A 19,076-nucleotide genomic window follows, 5' to 3' on the forward strand; every position below is an offset into this window, starting at 1 on the left:
GTCAAGATATGTTGTCATCCATCCACCCAACCACGCACTCACCGAACCAACTACACCCACCGACCCCGGCACAGCGCTAAGTATTTATCTTTTCACTTAAGACATTTACATCTTACATGTCGAATGCACTCGGCCCCCGGCATAAGAACGTGCGTGTACACAAACCGACAAAGAGCCCCCGTATAGCCTGTACAGACTTTTGGGGCAAGTGCTGTTTGCGAGCACCTATGAAGGCCGGCACGGCACTCGAGGGGGCGGGTGGCCAGCACCACGCCCGGCCGCTTTTGTCTCTCCAGTAATAATGTTTACACGTCGACTACCGCTTGTACACACAGACACACACACACAGACACACACGCGCGCGCGTGCCAGCCTCAGCGTGGAGGCTACGATGCAGGAAGTGGGATTTTCTTTCTTTTTTAACAAAGCAACATTTTGCATGTTAAGCAACGGGCAATTAACTGTTAGTTTAGGTAGTTAATTTTCATTTGCGTTGCTAACGTGTAAGAGGAGGGGGATATATTATCGTCGTCTCTCAAGCAGAGAAAAAGTGCGGCTGCTGATTGTGCGATGAACCGTGGATCTTTTAAAACTGTTGCCGAACGGAAACTCTGACAATTATCTCACCCATCAGAGATGTCTTTTGATCCAAATCCAGGAGCCCAGATGGCGCAGTATGTCCATTAATTTATTAATACGTATAATTATTATTATTAAATGTTTATTTTTTTTACTTAAACATGAGTTCTCTAGCAATGTGGGGGGGGGGGGGGTGGTGGCAGAATCACGGACTTTCACGCATTCGCATCTAACAGCCGTGACTAATGCGTAGCATTTGTAACATAGCACTAATCTAAAATGTTCTTAATCTCCTAAATTCACGTGGCGTTCAATTATACACAGACCCGTTAGGGTATTATGACTTTTATAATTGCGTCTGTACGTGTCTGTGTAAATATATATAAATGTGTGTGTGTGCTCGATAATAACACTTTTCCCAAAAGTATCTAATGCTATACGGGGGATCTTTATCTCTGTTGTATCTGTATGTGTGTGTGTGCGTATATGTTATAGGTGCTCACTAACAGCACTTGCCCCAAGCAGTCTGTATAGGCTATACGGGGAATCTATACCTTTTTATGTGTACGTACGTATTCACGTGAGAGTAGTAATAGTATATTGTGGAGCGGTGGAGCAGTGACATCACCACCAGTCACAGTAGCGCAGTGACATCACCATCAGTCACAGTCGCGCAGTGACGTCACCATCAGTCACAGTCGCGCAGTGACGTCACCATCAGTCACAGTCGCGCAGTGACATCACCATCATTGTAGCTCTGTCGTCTTGACAGGTTTGTTCCTTTCACCTGAAGAAGGCCACTTGTGTTGTGGCCGAAACGTCGTGAGAATTGTATTGTTTTATTTTATTATTTTATTCTCATTCTACGTGACTTTACCGAAAGAACCAAAGAAGACATCACCATCAGTCACAGTCGCGCAGTGACGTCACCATCAGTCACACTGGTGCAGTGACATCACCATCAGTCACAGTAGCGCAGTGACATCACCACCAGTCACAGTAGCGCAGTGACATCACCATCAGCCACAGTAGCGCAGTGACATCACCATCAGTCACAGTAGCGCAGTGACATCACCACCAGTCACAGTAGCGCAGTGACATCACCACCAGTCACAGTAGCACAGTGACATCACCATCAGTCACAGTCGCGCAGTGACATCACCATCAGTCACAGTCGCGCAATGACATCACCATCAGTCACAGTAGCGCAGTGACATCACCATCAGTCACAGTAGCGCAGTGACATCACCCACCATCAGTCACAGTAGCGCAGTGACATCACCACCAGTCACAGTAGCGCAGTGACATCACCATCAGTCACAGTCGCGCAGTGACATCACCATCAGTCACAGTAGCACAGTGACATCACCATCAGTCACAGTAGCGCAGTGACATCACCCACCATCAGTCACAGTAGCGCAGTGACATCACCATCAGTCAGTAGCGCAGTGACATCACCATCAGTCACAGTAGCACAGTGACATCACCATCAGTCACAGTAGCACAGTGACATCACCATCAGTCACAGTAGCGCAGTGACATCACCCACCATCAGTCACAGTAGCGCAGTGACATCACCATCAGTCACAGTAGCGCAGTGACATCACCATCAGTCACAGTAGCACAGTGACATCACCATCAGTCACAGTAGCGCAGTGACATCACCCACCATCAGTCACAGTAGCGCAGTGACATCACCCACCATCAGTCACAGTAGCGCAGTGACATCACCATCAGTCACAGTAGCGCAGTGACATCACCATCAGTCACAGTAGCGCAGTGACATCACCACCAGTCACAGTAGCGCAGTGACATCACCATCAGTCACAGTAGCACAGTGACGTCACCATCAGTCACAGTAGCGCAGTGACATCACCATCAGTAACAGTAGCACAGTGACGTCACCATCAGTCACAGTAGCGCAGTGACATCATCATCAGTGACATCCGAAATGCTTTAACTACATCATGGGACCTCCTTTGCCAGTACCAAAATATGAGAATAGGTTTTTCCCCTTTTATCTGGCAGCAAAATAGCTGTGTTCAGATGTTAATACACCAAACTTAAACCTTTTACAAGGAATCGTGCCTGCATTAACCACAATGCTTGTGCTCAGAATGCAAAAAAAACATACTCTGATATGCCTTTGAAACTGCCCTTTGAAACTGAGACAGCTTTCTTTTGAGCCTAGTCTCAAAACGGTGTCACGCTCACACAACAACGAGATGAGCCCCGTGGCGGCTAAAGCAGAGCGGGTTGGCACAGTCGTGGTGGTGGTGGTGGAGGGAAGCGGCGCTGGGAGGATACGGAACACACGAGGGTTGGCTGCATCTGCCAGGCATCTAAGTCAGGTCTCCACGTGCACCTAGCCATGGTACTTGAGGCGCTGTCTGCGGTGACTTCACCCTCTCTGAGTGACGGACAGCTGTTGTTGTTGTATTTTGTTGTTGCAAGTCATCTGTCGATACAGAAGATGAGACGCGGTCCTTAGAGAGGGTGGGGGGGGGGGGGGGGTCATGCGGGTGTCTAGGTCTCGCCACCCACTCAGAGGATGCTACTCGCGAGTGGCTCCTCAATTAAGGAGCTCCGTCAATCAATCAGCAAGCTCCTTGAAGGCATCTCCAGCTCCTCAGCCGGCTCCTCCTCCTACCCTCTCATCTCTCTCTCTCTCTCCTTTAACGCTCTCTCTCTATTTATAATCTCTCTCTTTTTCTCTCCACGGACCTCCCCATCTTGTCCCACTTACTCTCTCTCTCTTCCACCTACTCTGTCTCCTCTCCCACTGTCTCTCTCGCCGTCTCTCGCTCTCGTCTCTCTGCCCACTGACCTCTCTATGTATCCCTCTACGCTACCCTCTCTCTCTCTCTCACTCAACCGATCTATCAATATCTCTCACGTCCACTTACTCTCTCCCCACTCTCACTGACGGCTGCTCTGTGCTGCTTCCAGTGTTCAGAGGCCTGCTCAAGGCGCGGCTCCGGCTGGAGCACGCCATGTACCAAACACACGTGTCGGTGATGTGCAGCGCGTCTTCTTCGAACGCTGGGGAGCCGGACAAGCCCCTCTCTGTATCAGCGTGGACGGCACCCCACACGTGTTCACCTTCTGAAGCGCTCGCTCGTCACCGTGGCGTGCGCGAATGACCACCAGAACCACCACGTGACTTTTCTTTCGTGTTGTGCGCGGTGCTTTTTAGCGCCACAGCGCGTGGATTTGTAACGTTTATTTTCATTTGTGTTGCTGGAGACTTTGTGTATTTCATATCGAAATCGCCTCCAGTGCTTTTGCTGCTGGCGGCAATAAAAGTTGTTTAAAGTCTCTCCCCATTTTCTCTGTCTCTCTCTCTCTCTTACGTCGCTCTCTCTTTCCACGGACCTGTCGATATCTCGACTCTCAGCAGCGAGCATTAAACATCTGCCTCTTCATCCGCGTGCGTCTCTCTGATCCTGTCACCCGATCACCACCCACACATCTCACCACTCGCCCTCCCGCGCCTCCAAAAATATCTAAAATAAAATTATCTCCCTCTCTGTCTCTGTGTCTCTCTGTCTTTGCCCAGTGTCTCTGCGTCTCTGTCTCGGCTCCCGATGTGCGCGAGGAGTGGGTGAGTGGGTGGGGTGGACTCACTAAGTCGCTCGCTCCTCTGCTCGATCCTTCAAGAGGTGCGCCGCTCTCGCCCAAGCGTCGAAATTTTCCCCTTGCTCACCCCCCCTCCCTCAGCCCCCCCCCGAGCTCCTCCTCGCCCCACTCCTACCCCTCACACCCCCCCCAATAAAACACCCAAAATAAATTCCTCCTCCACCCCCCCCCTCACTCCTCAAACTCCGCCAGCGAGGTCACCGCGTTAGCCGTGAAACGGTTATGGAGCAATCGTTCACCCGTCATGTTGATGTCCTCTTTTCTCACTCCTCCTCCTCCTCTCGCCGGGTGACCTCTCACAAGGTTGTGGCAGGGAATGGGGGGGGAGGAGGAGGTAGAGGTTGTAGCGCGGGTCCGGGTGGAGGTGCGAGGCTATTTGGTGGGAGACAATCTTCACAACCTCGTCTCGTCCCCCTGCTCCTCCTCCCTCAGTCCTCCACCGATCGCCGTGTCCCCACCCTGAACCCCTCCCCCGCCCCCCCCCCTCTCTCTCACTCCACCCCCTCACCGCCACCTCCGATGGACTCTTCCAATTCGCCCTAAGTGCCCCCTAAACGTCCGCACGCACGCACCCACCCACGCACGCGGGCGGGCAGGACGAACAAAGAGCAACGTGATGCTCCGTTAATTGAGATGTTCAATGTTGCTCCGCGAGGTGCATTCAGATCGCGGCGCTCGCCGTCTGCAATTCCGCAACTTTGTTGCTGACAAGAGGCTGCTGTGGCGAAGCTTCCTATGAAGTCGGCCACGGCACACCAAGTGGGTGGGTGGGTGGGTGGCCAATGGCGCGCCCGGCCGCCTGTGTCTCCCCAGCGGCGACGTTCGCACTCCGCACCAGGTGCTCATTTGAGGCCGAGTCGACCTAGGGGAGGCCCAGCACCGGTTCAGGTAGCCGCCAGCGGTGTCGGCCGTGAGCGGAAATTACGCTCGGCGAAGGAGGGTTTCGTGGTACAGCGTAGCGCGGATCCGCTGCGCTCGGCCTTACGATTTGCATTGAACCGCCCATACAGGACTCACCACTGTGATCTCTACACTGGGTCAAACTTAAACGTCTCTTAATGTTCGACGGCTTGTGCACCAGATCTTATTTATTCACGATGTACTTACAATAAAATCCGCAGACTACCTGCTGGATCGCCTCTCTGTTTCAAAGAACAAATTTGACACTCATGTTATCGCTCATTTACCAGCTTCACATTCCCTATTGCCGTACAAAAACTGGAGGAAAGGCCTCTGCTATTGATGCCCCCAGGGTCTGGAATGCTATTGCCAATAAACTGCAACTTGAATCGCTACCAATGAGATGTTCTCTCAAAACTGCTCTAGAGGAGTTGTACACCCCTAGCTGCCACTGCTATTCATTGTCGTAAAATAAAATGTTTCGCTCCGGATGACGCTGCAAAGTATTATCTGTATTTTGATTTAGCGTGCTGATCTTAAAGGTGCATTGAAAAAATTTGATACTCCGACTGATGCTTCTGTTGTTTTGGAGTAACTCATGCAGCCAGCTATGGCTCTAGGATTTGGTGCTACATGTTATTTTTGCAGTTTATTGTCCCTATGATAACTGTTACGTTGCAATTATGGCTTTATTTTTTGGTGATTTCGAAAACGTTTTTTGGTTTGGACATGTTTGTTTTGTTGTAGTACGGAGTTAGACTGATGGCCTTAATCTAAGTTTTCTTGTGGTTGTTGTTGTTGTTGTTTGACTTGCATCCCACTGGGATTTTTTGCACACAGCGTTAGTGTACGGTGCTTTTTTTCAGGAATATTTTGCTGTTTTTGTGCATGGATTTCCTGTTTGCACAGTCACACAAAGTCACTTTAAGATGTTTTTCTTGTTCATGTTTTTTTTTTATTTGTTGTGGTTGCACCCGATTCAAGAGCCGAATGGCTCACAGGGCTACACCAAAATAAATCAACTGAAAACTGAAAAGGGGCCTTCCATAAATGACGTCACGCGATTTTTGACGATTTTTGACCCCCCCTCTCGTCACACGGCGTCACAAAAAGTCAGACCCCCCCCCTCCTCAAATATGACGTCACAAAGCTCTGTCCCTCCTCCCCCCAAACCGTATATCCATTTTGATAATAAGACAAGCTTCAAATCGCTTTAAACTATTGTCATTGTAGTGCGTATTTAATGTGGCGCTGCACTCTGATGTTGTAGGAGTGTTCCTATAATAATTAGTGTTGTTAGAACAATTCTATATTTATTGAAAGTTGCGCGTTTTGATGTGACGTCACATTTCTCACCCCGCCCCCACCCCCCCTCGTTACACATCGTCACAAATGTCTGACCCCCCCCCCCCCCTAGGTGCGTGACGTCATTTATGGACGGCCCTCAATATGTAATTATATACACACACACAAAACACGGAATGTAATTACATGTTTTAAAACAATTAGCGCGTCTGCCACGGAGGGCCATGCGTGCTGGGGTGGCAGCTTGGATCACGTCCCCGGCGGGATGGTGGAAGAGGTGGGCCACGGGACCTTCGGGGGAGGTCGTTCGTCCAGCAGTGGACCGCTCATATCAACACGACGATGTTGATGGTGGCCGTGTGGTGGAGATCGCAAGCCGCCGGTGCTAAAGGGGACCCTGGGTTCGTCTCGCTGAGCGTGTGGACTAGAGGCCATTGACTCGTGTCAGGCGCAGAGTGCTGGCCACAAATCAACCGCGACACCTTGCGCCCATCCTCGGCAAGGAGCACCAAGCGACGTCACGCGAACTCGGCTCGTCATCCTCAAGACGTTCATCCAGATTCAAGACGATTGTTTTTAGAATTGCTTCTTGTGTTCAGTTTATTGTCCTTTAAACAACCTCCCCCCCCCCCATACCCACCCCCCCCCCCGGCACATCCGATAAGCATGGTTGGCTACGTACGTTGCGAAAGAAGTTCAACGCACGAACATACATACAACGAATTCCCGAGAGACATTCCCCCCCCCCACGATCCTTGCAAGGAGGATCAGCGGGTTGAGAGAGAAAGAGAGAGAGAAAGGCTCGTAAGCTGAAGGAGTGCGAGTTCGACTCCTGGTCGGGGCTGGCGGGACTGGGGGTTTGGGGTGCTCGGGGTTGACTCAGCTCATCATCCCTTCGAGGGGGGGAGGGTATATAAAATAAGTATCACTTAGTGGGACAGTTTGCGGTGGTTGTGCTATCAATAGATTAGCCTCCCTCCAACCCTTCCCCCCCCCCACACCGTCCCGCCAAAGGAATGTGGAATGTCCACTACTGGCTCTGCAGGGCTGTAAACGGGAGATGAGCACCTAACGCCTCGTGAAAGTGAATCGAAGGCTCGTTGATATTTGTCCTTGGCGCACAGAGACAAAGATCCCCGTATAGCCCTCTAACAGACTGTCGGGGGGGGGGGGGGGGGTTGTGTGGCCAGTAGCACCCCCAACCGCCTCATTTAAGGCTGAGTCGACCTAGGGAAAGGTCCCAGACCGGTAACGGATATAAGTCGCTGATATTGGGCTGTGAGCCGCAGGGAGTCACTTTGACTATTTTGGCTAGATATGCTCACCTACTGCACATCATATCGAGTCACACCACTTCATTGTGCGTTTTGCACTGTATATATATTTAAAAAAACACACGTGTTAACACTGTAGCCTTAATGCAATGTATAGGAAGCGACGTTTCGGGGAATGACCCTTCTTCACAGTACACATAGAGGCCAGAGAGATAAAAAGCCACACGTACAGTACCATCTCGAAATGTTCTATGAAGAAAGCCAAGTGCCCGAAACGTTACCGATTGAACTTTAACAATCGAGGGACGGTTTGTGGTGGGGGGGGAGGAACAAATGATCGATTTGACAATCGATTTCAAATTGGGAATCGCGGAGCGAGCGAGTCGCGATGTTGATTAATCGCGCGCATCCGCGTGGCAACCCGGCCGTGACCTTGGCGGCTCACGTGACACTAGGGGAGGGGAGGAGGGAGGGGTAGAAGCAGGGGGAGGGGTGGAGAGATGGAGGGGTGGAGGGGAGGAGGAGGGAGGGGTGGAGGGAGGGTGGGGGTGAGAGAGGTGGGGGGAAGAAGTAGGGGGAGGGTGGAGGAGGGAGGGGGGGATAAGAGAGGGAGGGGTAGAAGGAGAGGGAGGGGTGGAGAGAAGGAGGGGTGGAGGGGAGAAGAAGGGAGGGGGTGGAGGGGAGAAGGAGGGAGGGTGGAGGATGGAGGGGTGGATGAGAGAGGGAGGGGTAGAAGGAGGGGGAGAGAGGGGGAGGGGTAGAAGTAGGGGGAGGATGGAGGAGGGAGGGGGGGATAAGAGAGGGAGGGGTAGAAGGAGAGGGAGGGGTGGGGAGAAGGAGGGGTGGAGGGGAGAAGGAGGGAGGGTGGGTGGAGGAGGGAGGGGTAGAAGGAGGGGGAGAGAGGGGGAGGGGTGGGGAGAAGGAGGGGTGGATGGGAGGAGGTGGAGGGAGGGTGGGGTGAGAGAGGGAGGGGTAGAAGGAGGGGGAGAGAGGGGGAGAAGGAGGGGTGGAGGGAAGAAGGAGGTGGGGGGAGGGTGGGGTGAGAGAGGGAGGGGTAGAAGGAGGGGATGGGTGGAGAAGAGAGGGTGGAGGAGGGAGGGGTAGATGAGAGAGGGAGGGGTAGAAGGAGGGGGAGGGGTGGAGAGAAGGAGGGAGGGGGTGGAGGGGAGAAGGAGGGAGGGGGTGGAGGGAGGGGGGGGATGAGAGAGGGATAAGCAGAGCGAGTTGGAGGGAGAAAGGGAAGGCGGCAGGGAGAGATGCAGGAGGGAAAGACGAGGAGGAGGAGCAGGGAGGAGAGGGAGGAGAATATCCGTGGAGGGGGGTTCGGGATCGGGGTGGTGAGGTGGGGGGCTCAGGGCCTAGGCCAGGAGTCAAACGCTAACATCTGAAAGTGCGGAGCCCAGACAGACCGCGAGGATGCGGAACACGGAACCCTGTCATGTCTGGATTCTCCCGCGGCATTTTCCTTCCCCTTGTGGAGGTAACCACGAGGGGGTCAGTAGTGTCTGTGAGTTCCTGCACCAAGAACTCCAGCTGTCCCAATGTCTCGCCCTCATTCACACTGTGTTCAATCACCACACTCATCTACACATTCACTCACCCACTCACCTAGGCATTCACCTACTAACCCACCCACTCACTCACCCACTCACCTCGGCATTCACCTACTAACCCACTCACTCACTCACTCACCCACTCACCTAGGTATTCACCTACTAACCCACCCACTTACTCACTCACCTCGGCATTCACCTACTAACCCACTCACTCACCCACTCACCTAGGCATTCACCTACTAACCCACTCACACACTCACCCACTCACCTCGGCATTCACCTACTAACCCACCCACTTACTCACCCACTCACCTAGGCATTCACCTACTAACCCACCCACTCACTCACCCACTCACCTCGGCATTCACCTTTCAACCCACCCACTCACTCACCCACTCACCTCGGCATTCACCTACTAACCCACTCACTCACCGACTCACCTAGGTATTCACCTACTAACCCACCCACTTACTCACCCACTCACCTCGGCATTCACCTACTAACCGACTCACCCACTCACCTAGGCATTCACCTACTAACCCACCCACTTACTCACCCACTCACCTAGGTATTCGCCTACTAACCCACTCACGCTACAAAACCGGCAGTCCGAGTTCGATTCCCGCTCACGGCCAACACCAGTGACGAATATCTGAACCGGTCCTGGGCCTTCCCTAGGTAGACTTAGCCTCAAATTAGTACCTGGTGCGGTGTGTAAACATCGCCACTGACTGCGGCGACAAAGGCGGTCGGCCGTGGTCCTGGCCACCCGCCCCATCGTGTGCCATGCCGGCCTTCAAGGGTGCTCGCTAACAGCACTTGCAAAAACAAGGGCTGTTAGCGGCTATAGCGGAGATCTGCGTCTTCGTGAATGCGGGGTTGTCTAAGGTGTGTTTGTGTTTGAGATTGCGAATGTAATCTTGTGTTTGCGCGTGTGTTTAGTCGGGAGCGGTGGTGCGGTGGTTAGCGCCCTGCGCTACGAACCGTCCGCCAACCCGAGTTCGATTCGAGCTCACAGCCCAATATCAGCGACTAATATCCGTTACCGGTCCTGGGCCTTTCCCTAGGTGGACTCAGCCTTAAATGAGGCGGCTGGGGGTGCTGCTGGCCACACAACCCCCCCCCCCCACGTGTGCCGTGCTAGCAAACGGCACTTGCCCCAACAGTCTATTAGAGGGCTATACGGGGATCTTTGTCTTTGTGCGACAAGGAACATATCAACAAGCCTTCGATTCACTTTCACGTGGCCTCAAGGAATACCTGACTAACTAAAATATAAACTTGTTTTTTTTTACCAGGTAAGGCCTATTGAGCTATATATCTCCTTTTCAGATAGCTCAACGAAGAGGATAATCACGTGGACATTTTATAACAGCATCCAAATACGCTCAAGCGCGTGTTGTTGATACTTATAAATGTGGAGGGAAAAAATCGGAGGACCCGGAGAAAAAAGGCTCGCGATCGAACCCACGACCTCCTGTAGACCAAGGCGAGGTAGTTAACATCTCACTACCACGGTGCACCTAGCCTGGCACAATCGCCGTGGTGACATCACGGCCACGCAGCGAGGAATGGCTATTGTCTTTTGCCGCGTGTTAGTGTGTGTGTGTGTGATTTGATCATTGGCTTGTCCCTTACGCTATGCATTATCTAATTACACAACGTCCATCTCTCACGTCCGATCTGGGAAGCTAAGCAGATTTTTTTTGGTGCCTGGCTTGCCGCGCGAGATGTACGCAGGGCATCACTGCAGCGATGCAGACGACAAATTTCGCGACCGCCGCGGGAGAATTCAATTGACCTGGAAAAAAAAAAACGTCGCCATTCGCTTTCCACAACAACTGAGAGAAGCCGTTGTGTGTAGGTATGCGGATTAAATATCGGCAATCAGAAAATAGAAAAAAAAACATTAAATAATAAAAGACAAAGGCGCAGCCCTGTGATTTCCTGCCCGAGCCGCTGCTAGCAGAAGGAAGTCTCCTCCATTTCTCTAGAGGGTTTTTGGTTTTGAAAATATTTTTTTTGAGAATCAGAATATGTATTTATACTGGAGGAATCCGATGTGCTCTGAAGTTATTTTTCACAGATGTCCAATCGTCTTTTTTATGGGGGGAGGGGGGAGGGTGTGTCTATTCTTGGGGATTATCCACAATTTGCCTCACCATCGGTGGACATGAGGCGGCTGTAGACCGGAGTGGCGCAGCATTTAAGAAAAGTGCCATGGGTGCAGCTGCCGCGCCAGGAGATCGAGTTGCACCCGAAAGGAGCGGGAGGGGAGAGGGTGGTGGTGGTGGTGAGTATATCAGGAACTTGCCCAATGTTTAAAAACAGAAATGGCAGGAAGTATGTAAACCACACGGGGACACGCATCGTGCTCGGGACGAAACAGTACAAAGATCCCCAGTACAGTCTTCAACAGATTGCTGGTGCTGGGGGAAGCCGCTGTTAGCGAGCGCCTATTAAGACCTGCGTGACGCACTCGTGGTGGTTAGTGTCGTCAGCATCAAACGCGACCGCCTCTGTCTCCCTAATGCACCAGGTACTCATTTAAAACTCAACACATATACGTGTATATGTTTATTTATTTATTTATTTTAACTCCACATTTGTCATTGCCCATATCAGGCACCGGAATGAAACCCCACTCCGACACAATTTGACCTGCCACTCAGAACACCACGAATGGCCCTTGACCTCCAACGAAATGAATTTATCCAGGGACGCCTCGCGGTGGCGAGATGTTATCTCCCTCGCCTGGCATTGCAGGAGCACGTGGGTTGGATCCCGACCCTGATACCTGTTGTGTAAACGTTCTCTCCCCTTGCCGTGGTCGCGTGGATTTTTCTCCAGGTCCTCCGATTTTTCCCCCCTCAACATTCAGAATCAACAAAACGCGTTCAGAGTATCTGGCTGCTGGAAACATTTGCATATTTGTCAAACGTAGACTCGAGCCCGCGGTTCATGACGCAATTTCTCAGCCGGTTTAGAAACAAACAAAAAAACCGGCTACTTTTCTTCGTATGATCACGACTTTAGTTTACCCAACAAAGCCTTCTGTGAGTTTCAAGACTCTTTCCAGGAGGGCCGAGATGTTAAACTCTCTCGCCTGGTACGCAGGAGGTCATAGCTTCCGACCCTGACGCCTGCTGTATATTTGGAGTTTGCGTCTCTCTCTCTCTCACTCTCCCCGCAGTCACGTGGACTTTTCACTGGCTTCTCCGGGTTTTGTCTCCACAATTATAATCAACATCACGCGTTTAGAGGATTTCGCTGCTGCTGCTGTTCATTTCCACACGATGATAAGCCACTTCGTTGAGCTGTCATTTGTGGGCAGGTCGCTAATGAAACAGCTCATTGACACTTCTAGACTCCATCATTGTATCCTTTTAAAACCTATCTTTGTTCCATTACTTCACCAGCACTCCTTCCAAACTTCATTCTGCTCTTAAAAATAACACCATCTGCGAGCTACTGCTATTCGTCCAAAGTTCGCCGCTCTTCATCCTTTCACAGAAAATACTTGTGCAAACTATTAATTCTACTTTTCTTATTTCTGGGTGGTATTGAGCTTCATCCTGGCCCAAATGAAAATTACTCGTATAATTCTGTAGATTTTTCTGGCAGGAAAGGTGTTGGTGTTCTACATGTCAACATCAGAGGGCTTGTGATTAAATTAAGTCAACTAAAACTAGAAGTGGCATATCTTGACCCGGACATTTTTTGCCTAACAGGAACATTTCTCACTCTTGCCGTCAATGACTTGCAGATTGCGATTGACAACTACAACCTTTTTTAGCTTGACCGAGGATCTAAAGGAGGTGGAATTGCCATCTATGTTCGTAACACTATTGCATGTTCACTAGCTCACTCCTTGTTTAAAAATGTTGCTTTAAAGGTCTGGCTCTCAGAATAACTCTCCCAAATAATCAACAGATATTGGTAGTGTGATGCTATCGACCACCTAGTGGGAAGGATGTTGAAGCTGCGTCTGCACTGAGAGAGCTTTTTGGGGGCCTCCCTAAAGGTGAAATAGTTTAAGTGGGTGATCTAAATTGTAATTGGCTAAACCCGCCGGCCGTGGCCACAAATTTGGCAGATGAATTTAATCTGTTTCAATTAATAAATATCCCCACAAGACCCAACCTAAAAAATCCGGGACAGTCATCTCTGCTTGACGTCCTATTGACAAATGCCCCTCACAATTTCACACTGACTGGTGTTCTTGGTAATAACCTTAGTGATCACTCCTTCATTTTTGGGGTGAGATCATCAGCCAGACCCAAAGCCCCCGCTAAATTGGTTGAGAAGCACTCTATGAGACACTTCAGCACTCAGGCATTTACTAATGATGTGCTTCACTCGGATATTGACAAGGTCTGTGATATCCCCAACCTGACTACGGCTTGGCAGACCTTCAGGTACACGTTTCTCCAAATTCTTAACAAACATGCTCCGTTGGTTAGATTTAAAACTAAAGGCAACCGCCCACCATGGTTTGATCCTTTGATTACACAGCTCATGAAAACTAGGGACGAGGCTTGGGCATGTGCTCAGAAAAGTAATTTGGTCAATGACTGGCTAAAATACAGGATTTTAAGGAATAGATGCGTCAAAAAAATACGGCATGCAAAAAATGCCAACTTTTCCTCCACTCTCCTGGAATCACATGGAAATGCCAGGATTTTCTGGAAAACAATCAAATGTATCGAAAAGGCATCCAAAACAGACAATCTGCCCGCTGAGCTTAACCGAAATGGGGAATATTTTTCAGATCCCAAAAAAATAGTTAACAATTTTAACCTTCATTTTTCTAAAGCTGGTAATCTTTTTGATAATGTATTGGGAGTCACCCCTGCTCATGCAAATTCCTACACCCCTGTCCAAACATTAAACGAATTTAGTTTCCAGCCAATCCACGAAAGTAATGTTCTGAAACAACTGTCCTACCTCAAGGGGTCCTCCTCTACCGGAGCAGATAGTATTCCCGTCTTTGCTCTACTAACTGTTGGTCACCTAATATACAAACCTATAGCCCATATTTTAAACCTGTCCATCAAAGAAGCATTAGTTCCTCTAAAATGGAAACATTCCTATGGCCGTCCACTTCACAAAGAGGGCCATAAAGATGATCCAAATAACTACCGACCTATCTCAATTTTGTCCCCGTTGATGAAATTTTTTGAAAAATTATTGACCTACCAAATTAGCAGTTTCCTGTCCACCAACAGTCTACTACATCTAAAACAATCTGGGTTCCGAAAAAAATACAGCACCACATCTGCTGCATTAGACTCTCTCAATCACATTTACAGTAGCCTTGATAATAAGCAGTACTGTGCCTGTCTTTTTCTAGACCTGTCCAAAGCTTTTGATACAGTAGACCACAACACCCTGCTTAGTAAACTAAGTTGCCTCGGTTTATCCGAAAACGCAGTAAAATGGTTACAAAATTACCTCTTTTCTTGCAACCAAGCTGTATTCACAGATGGTTGGAGGTCAAACAGTGTTAAGATAACAAAAGGGGTTCCACAGGTTTCCATCATCGGCCCCCTCTTGTTCTCTCTTTATGTCAATGACTTGGGCACTGACCTGGATCATTCCAGGGTAAATCTTTTTTCAGATGACACGATACTGATTACTGCTGGCCGCTCTCCGGGTGACGTGATTGGTAAGCTACAGGGTGATTTCAACAAACTACAACATCAGCTAGTTGCTCTTAAATTAGTCCTGAATACCTCTGAAACAAAGGTGCTATGCTTCTCACCAGGACTAAAGCAGGAAGTTATTTTCCCCAATTACATTCCTTAAATAATTATCAAATAGAGCAAGTCAAGATCTATAAGTATCTTGGGGTCATCCTGGATTCAAACTGAATTTTGAAGATCACATTGATTATATTGGTAAAAAGACAAAAATAAAAATTGGTTTTCTGTATCGACACAAGCACTGCTTCTCCCCAATGTTCCGTTTGGAATTGATAAAAGCTACTATACTGCCTCTACTTGACTACTGTGACATCGTGTATAAATCAGCCTCAAGTACTGTACTGAAGAAGCTTGATTCCATCTATCACTCGGCCTTAAGATTTACATTGAACTGCCCATATAGGACTCACCACTGTGATCTCTACATTGGGTCAAACGTAACATTTCTTAATGTTCAACGGCTTGTGCACCAGATCTTATTTATTCACGATGTACTTACAAAAAAATCCGCAGACTACCTGCTGGATCGCCTCTCTGTTTCAAAGAACAAATTTTACCTCAGGTCTTCGCTCATTTACCAGCTTCACATTCCCTATTGCCGTACAAAAACTGGAGGAAGGGCCTTTGCTGTTGATGTCCCCAGGGTCTGGAATGCTATTGCCAATAAACTGCAACTTGAATCGCTACCAATGAGATCTTGTCTCAAAACTGCTCTAGAGGAGTTGTACACCCTTAGCTGCCACTGCTATTCATTGGCGTAAAATAGACTAAAATATTTCGCTCTGGATGACGCTGCAAAGTATTATCTGTATTTTGATTTAGCGTGCTGATCTTAAAGGTGCATTGAAAAATTTGATACTCCGACTGATGCTTCTGTTGTTGTGGGGTAACTCATTCCAGCCAGCTATGGCTCTAGAATTTGGTGTTATATGTTATTTATGTAGTTTATTGTAAAATTTCGGTCACGGTCCCTGTGATCACTGTTACGTTGCAAATATGGCTTTATTTTTTGGTGATTTCGAAAAGTTTTTTGGTTTGGACATGTTTGTTTTGTTGTAGTACGGAGTTAGACTGATGGCCTTAATCTAAGTTTTCTTGTGGTTGTTGTTGTTTGACTTGCATTCCACTGGGATTTTTTTGCACACAGCGTTAGTGTACAGTGCTTTATTCAGGAATATTTTGCCGTTTTTTTTCATGGATTTTCTGTTTGCACAGTCACATAGTCACTTTAAGATGTTTTCTTGTTCGTGTTTTCGTTTTTTTTGTTTGTTGTGGTTACACCCGATTCAAGAACCTAATGGCTCACAGGGCTATACCAAAATAAATCAACTGAACTAAAACTGAAAACTTCTAAAACAAGAGTTCTATAGCTAAGTGGTGCCTTACCTGCTTAAAATAAAAAAAAATAGTTTATTTTAGTTCAGTTTCAAATGTGACCACTATGGTGGTCCAGCCGTGAAAATGGCCTGCGTCAGAGTAAAAGTTTGACGATGTAATTCAAAGAGCCGTTTGCTCAACGGATTTACAGATTTTTTGTTTTGTTTAAAGTTGTTGTTAATACAATAAAATAACATTGAACGTGAACGGGATTTAGAGGCTGTGTTAAGTCATAAATAAAATATTAAACGTTGGACGTCGTTTGCCATTGTTTCGAGCCCGTGACCTCGGGTCGCGGGGTGATCAAACAAGTATTGATTTTAATGAAAGGTGTTTGTCGCTGAAGGTTATACCTCCAAATATAAAACGAGCACAGGGGATTATACATAATCTGAAAAAAATATATAATCACACGTAGAGTATTTGACAGTAGGTAAAACAAAACATTTATACTTTCTAAACACTGTGGTGTGTGCGCATTGTCTTTAAAGTAAAACAAAATAAGATATGCAATAGAAGACTTTTCGGGCAAAAAGCCTTTTTCATAACACAGTGTTGTTGACGATTTTGTTTTTATCTTGAATCATCATTAATATCATCAAACTAGATTTTTTATTTGATGGAAACGTATTTGGCGTTTTTTTTAATGTTTCTAAATATGTACGTGTACATCGCAAAATCCAAGAAGCCAAAGCAACGTGTTAGTGACTCTCTAAACAAACAGAAAGTAAAATAATATAATAAGCGGATACGGATCGTCTTCGTATTTATATAGTTATTTATAGAGTGTTCTTTATTTATATTGGTATTAAGCTTCGAAACGGACAGGTGTCTTGAATCGAGCCAGGTTATTTGGAGTAAGATCTTGTGGGTGTGGGGAAAAAGACACCCGAGACGATGGGAGGGGAGGGAGGGATGGATGGATGGAGGGGAGGGTTTGAAGAGAGAGGACGTGAGGGAGGGGAGGGATGAAATGGATGAGATGGATGGAGGGAGGGATGGGAGGGAGGGGAGAGAGGGATGGGAGGGAGGGAGGGAGAGGAGGGATGAGATGGATGGAGGGAGGGGAGGGAGGGATGGGAGGGATGAGATGGATGGAGGGAGGGGAGGGAGGGATGGGAGGGAGGGAGGGGAGGGATGAGATGGATGGAGGGAGGGAAGGGAGGGATGGGAGGGATGAGATGGATGGAGGGAGGGGAGGGAGGGAGGGATGGGAGGGAGGGAGCGGAGAGAGAACGGACAGCTCCTCCGCCACGTGGCCTCGCGATCTCATTTGGGGGGGGGGGGGGGGTCTCCTGGTAAAATAGAATGTAGAGTCGTCTTCTCTCCCCTAACCCTGACCACTCAACAACAAACACACACATTGTGACTTTGCCGATCTTCCCGTGCGAGCTTAGAGCGCGTGGTCCGGCGGGGGTGGGGGCTAGGCGGGGGCGGGGGCGGGGGGTGAACACGTGGAGTCGCGTCCCCTTGGCGCGACCTCAATCTGCCTCCCCAAATCGTTCATTTCGCCTCTCGCGGCGGGCGGGCGGGCGGCCGATGCTGCTCGGTCGCGTTTCTCGTTCTTCCGAGACCGCCGCTCCCCTGCGTCGCGTGGCCGCGCGGCTCTCCTCCGTCGCCTCCTCCCATAGCCCGCAGAGTCGCTGGGGAGTCCCGAGTCAGAAGCGAGGAAGGTGCAAGTGGTTGGGGGGCGGGGTAGCTACATGAGTGGGTGAGTGAGTGAGCGGGTGATGGAAGTGAGTGTGTATGAGGCCTGGAGGTGCACATAGCCTGGTACAGGCGCCGTGGTGACGTCACCAACACTCAGTGTGCGGATGGCGGTTGTTGTTCTGTATGTGGGCGAAACGGTTCAGGACCTCCCCTAAGTCGACTCAGCCTCAAATGAGTACCTGGTGTGGTGTGTTAACGTCACCATTGGGAAGACAAAGGGGGGCGAGCGGGGCGTGGTGTTGACCACCCACCTCCTCGTCGCCTTCATAGGTGCTCGCTAACAGCACTTGCCCAAACACTCTAGTCGGACTATACGGAGGATCTTTGTATTTGTCTTCGTGTCTGTGAACGAATGGGTAACTAAATGAGTGGTTGACTGTGTGAGTGGGTGGGTGAGTGTGCTGTTGTGATGACCTGCAGTGCGCTGATAGCTGAACACTGTGGATGAGTGGGTGGGTGAGTGAGTGAGTGGGTCACTTTGGGTGAGTGAGCAGGGAAAGTGGGCGAATGAGCGACTAAGTAAATGAGTGGGAGAGCGAGTAAGGTGAGCGAGCGATCGAGTTAGTAGTGAGTGTTGCCGTGAGCTGCAGTGCGGTGATCGGAGCACAGTGTGTGTGTGAATGAGTGGGTGGGGTGAGCGAGTGGGTGAGTGATGGACCCAGGTGAGTGAGCGAGTGATTGGACTCAGTGAGTGGGTGAGTAGGTGAGCGACCCGCCACCCGCGCTCGCTCACCACAACCGCCCTGGCTAACCAGACGCTGGTACCCGAGCGATCCCTCTCCTCCCTCTAACCCTGGACCCTAGCTCCGGCCACTCGAGTTCACAGCCCAGACTCCCCCACGACTCCCCGCCATGGCCTCTTTGCATTCGCTCTCGGTGTTGACGGCACCTCGACTCGGAGAGCGATTGTCACCCTAGGTGGCAAATTGGACGGGCCCTGCAGGAGGGAGGCAAGGTTGGGGGGGTGGGTGGTGTTGGTGGTGGGGGGGGAGTCGATTGGGGGGGGTCGATTGTGGGGGGGGGGGTACGAG

General features: G+C 49.7%; 1 protein-coding gene across 4 annotated transcripts in view; it reads right to left on the bottom strand.

Annotated features, from left to right (window-relative positions):
- Window positions 1-19,076, bottom strand: part of LOC116950053 (sialate:O-sulfotransferase 2) — a 232,344-nt gene that overhangs the window by 59,852 nt on the left and 153,416 nt on the right. The window lies entirely within an intron of this gene.

This window comes from Petromyzon marinus, chromosome 38 (genome assembly GCF_048934315.1).
Source record: "Petromyzon marinus isolate PM22_M1 ecotype Great Lakes invasive population chromosome 38, UKy_Petmar_22M1.pri1.0, whole genome shotgun sequence".
Taxonomy (NCBI): domain Eukaryota; kingdom Metazoa; phylum Chordata; class Hyperoartia; order Petromyzontiformes; family Petromyzontidae; genus Petromyzon; species Petromyzon marinus.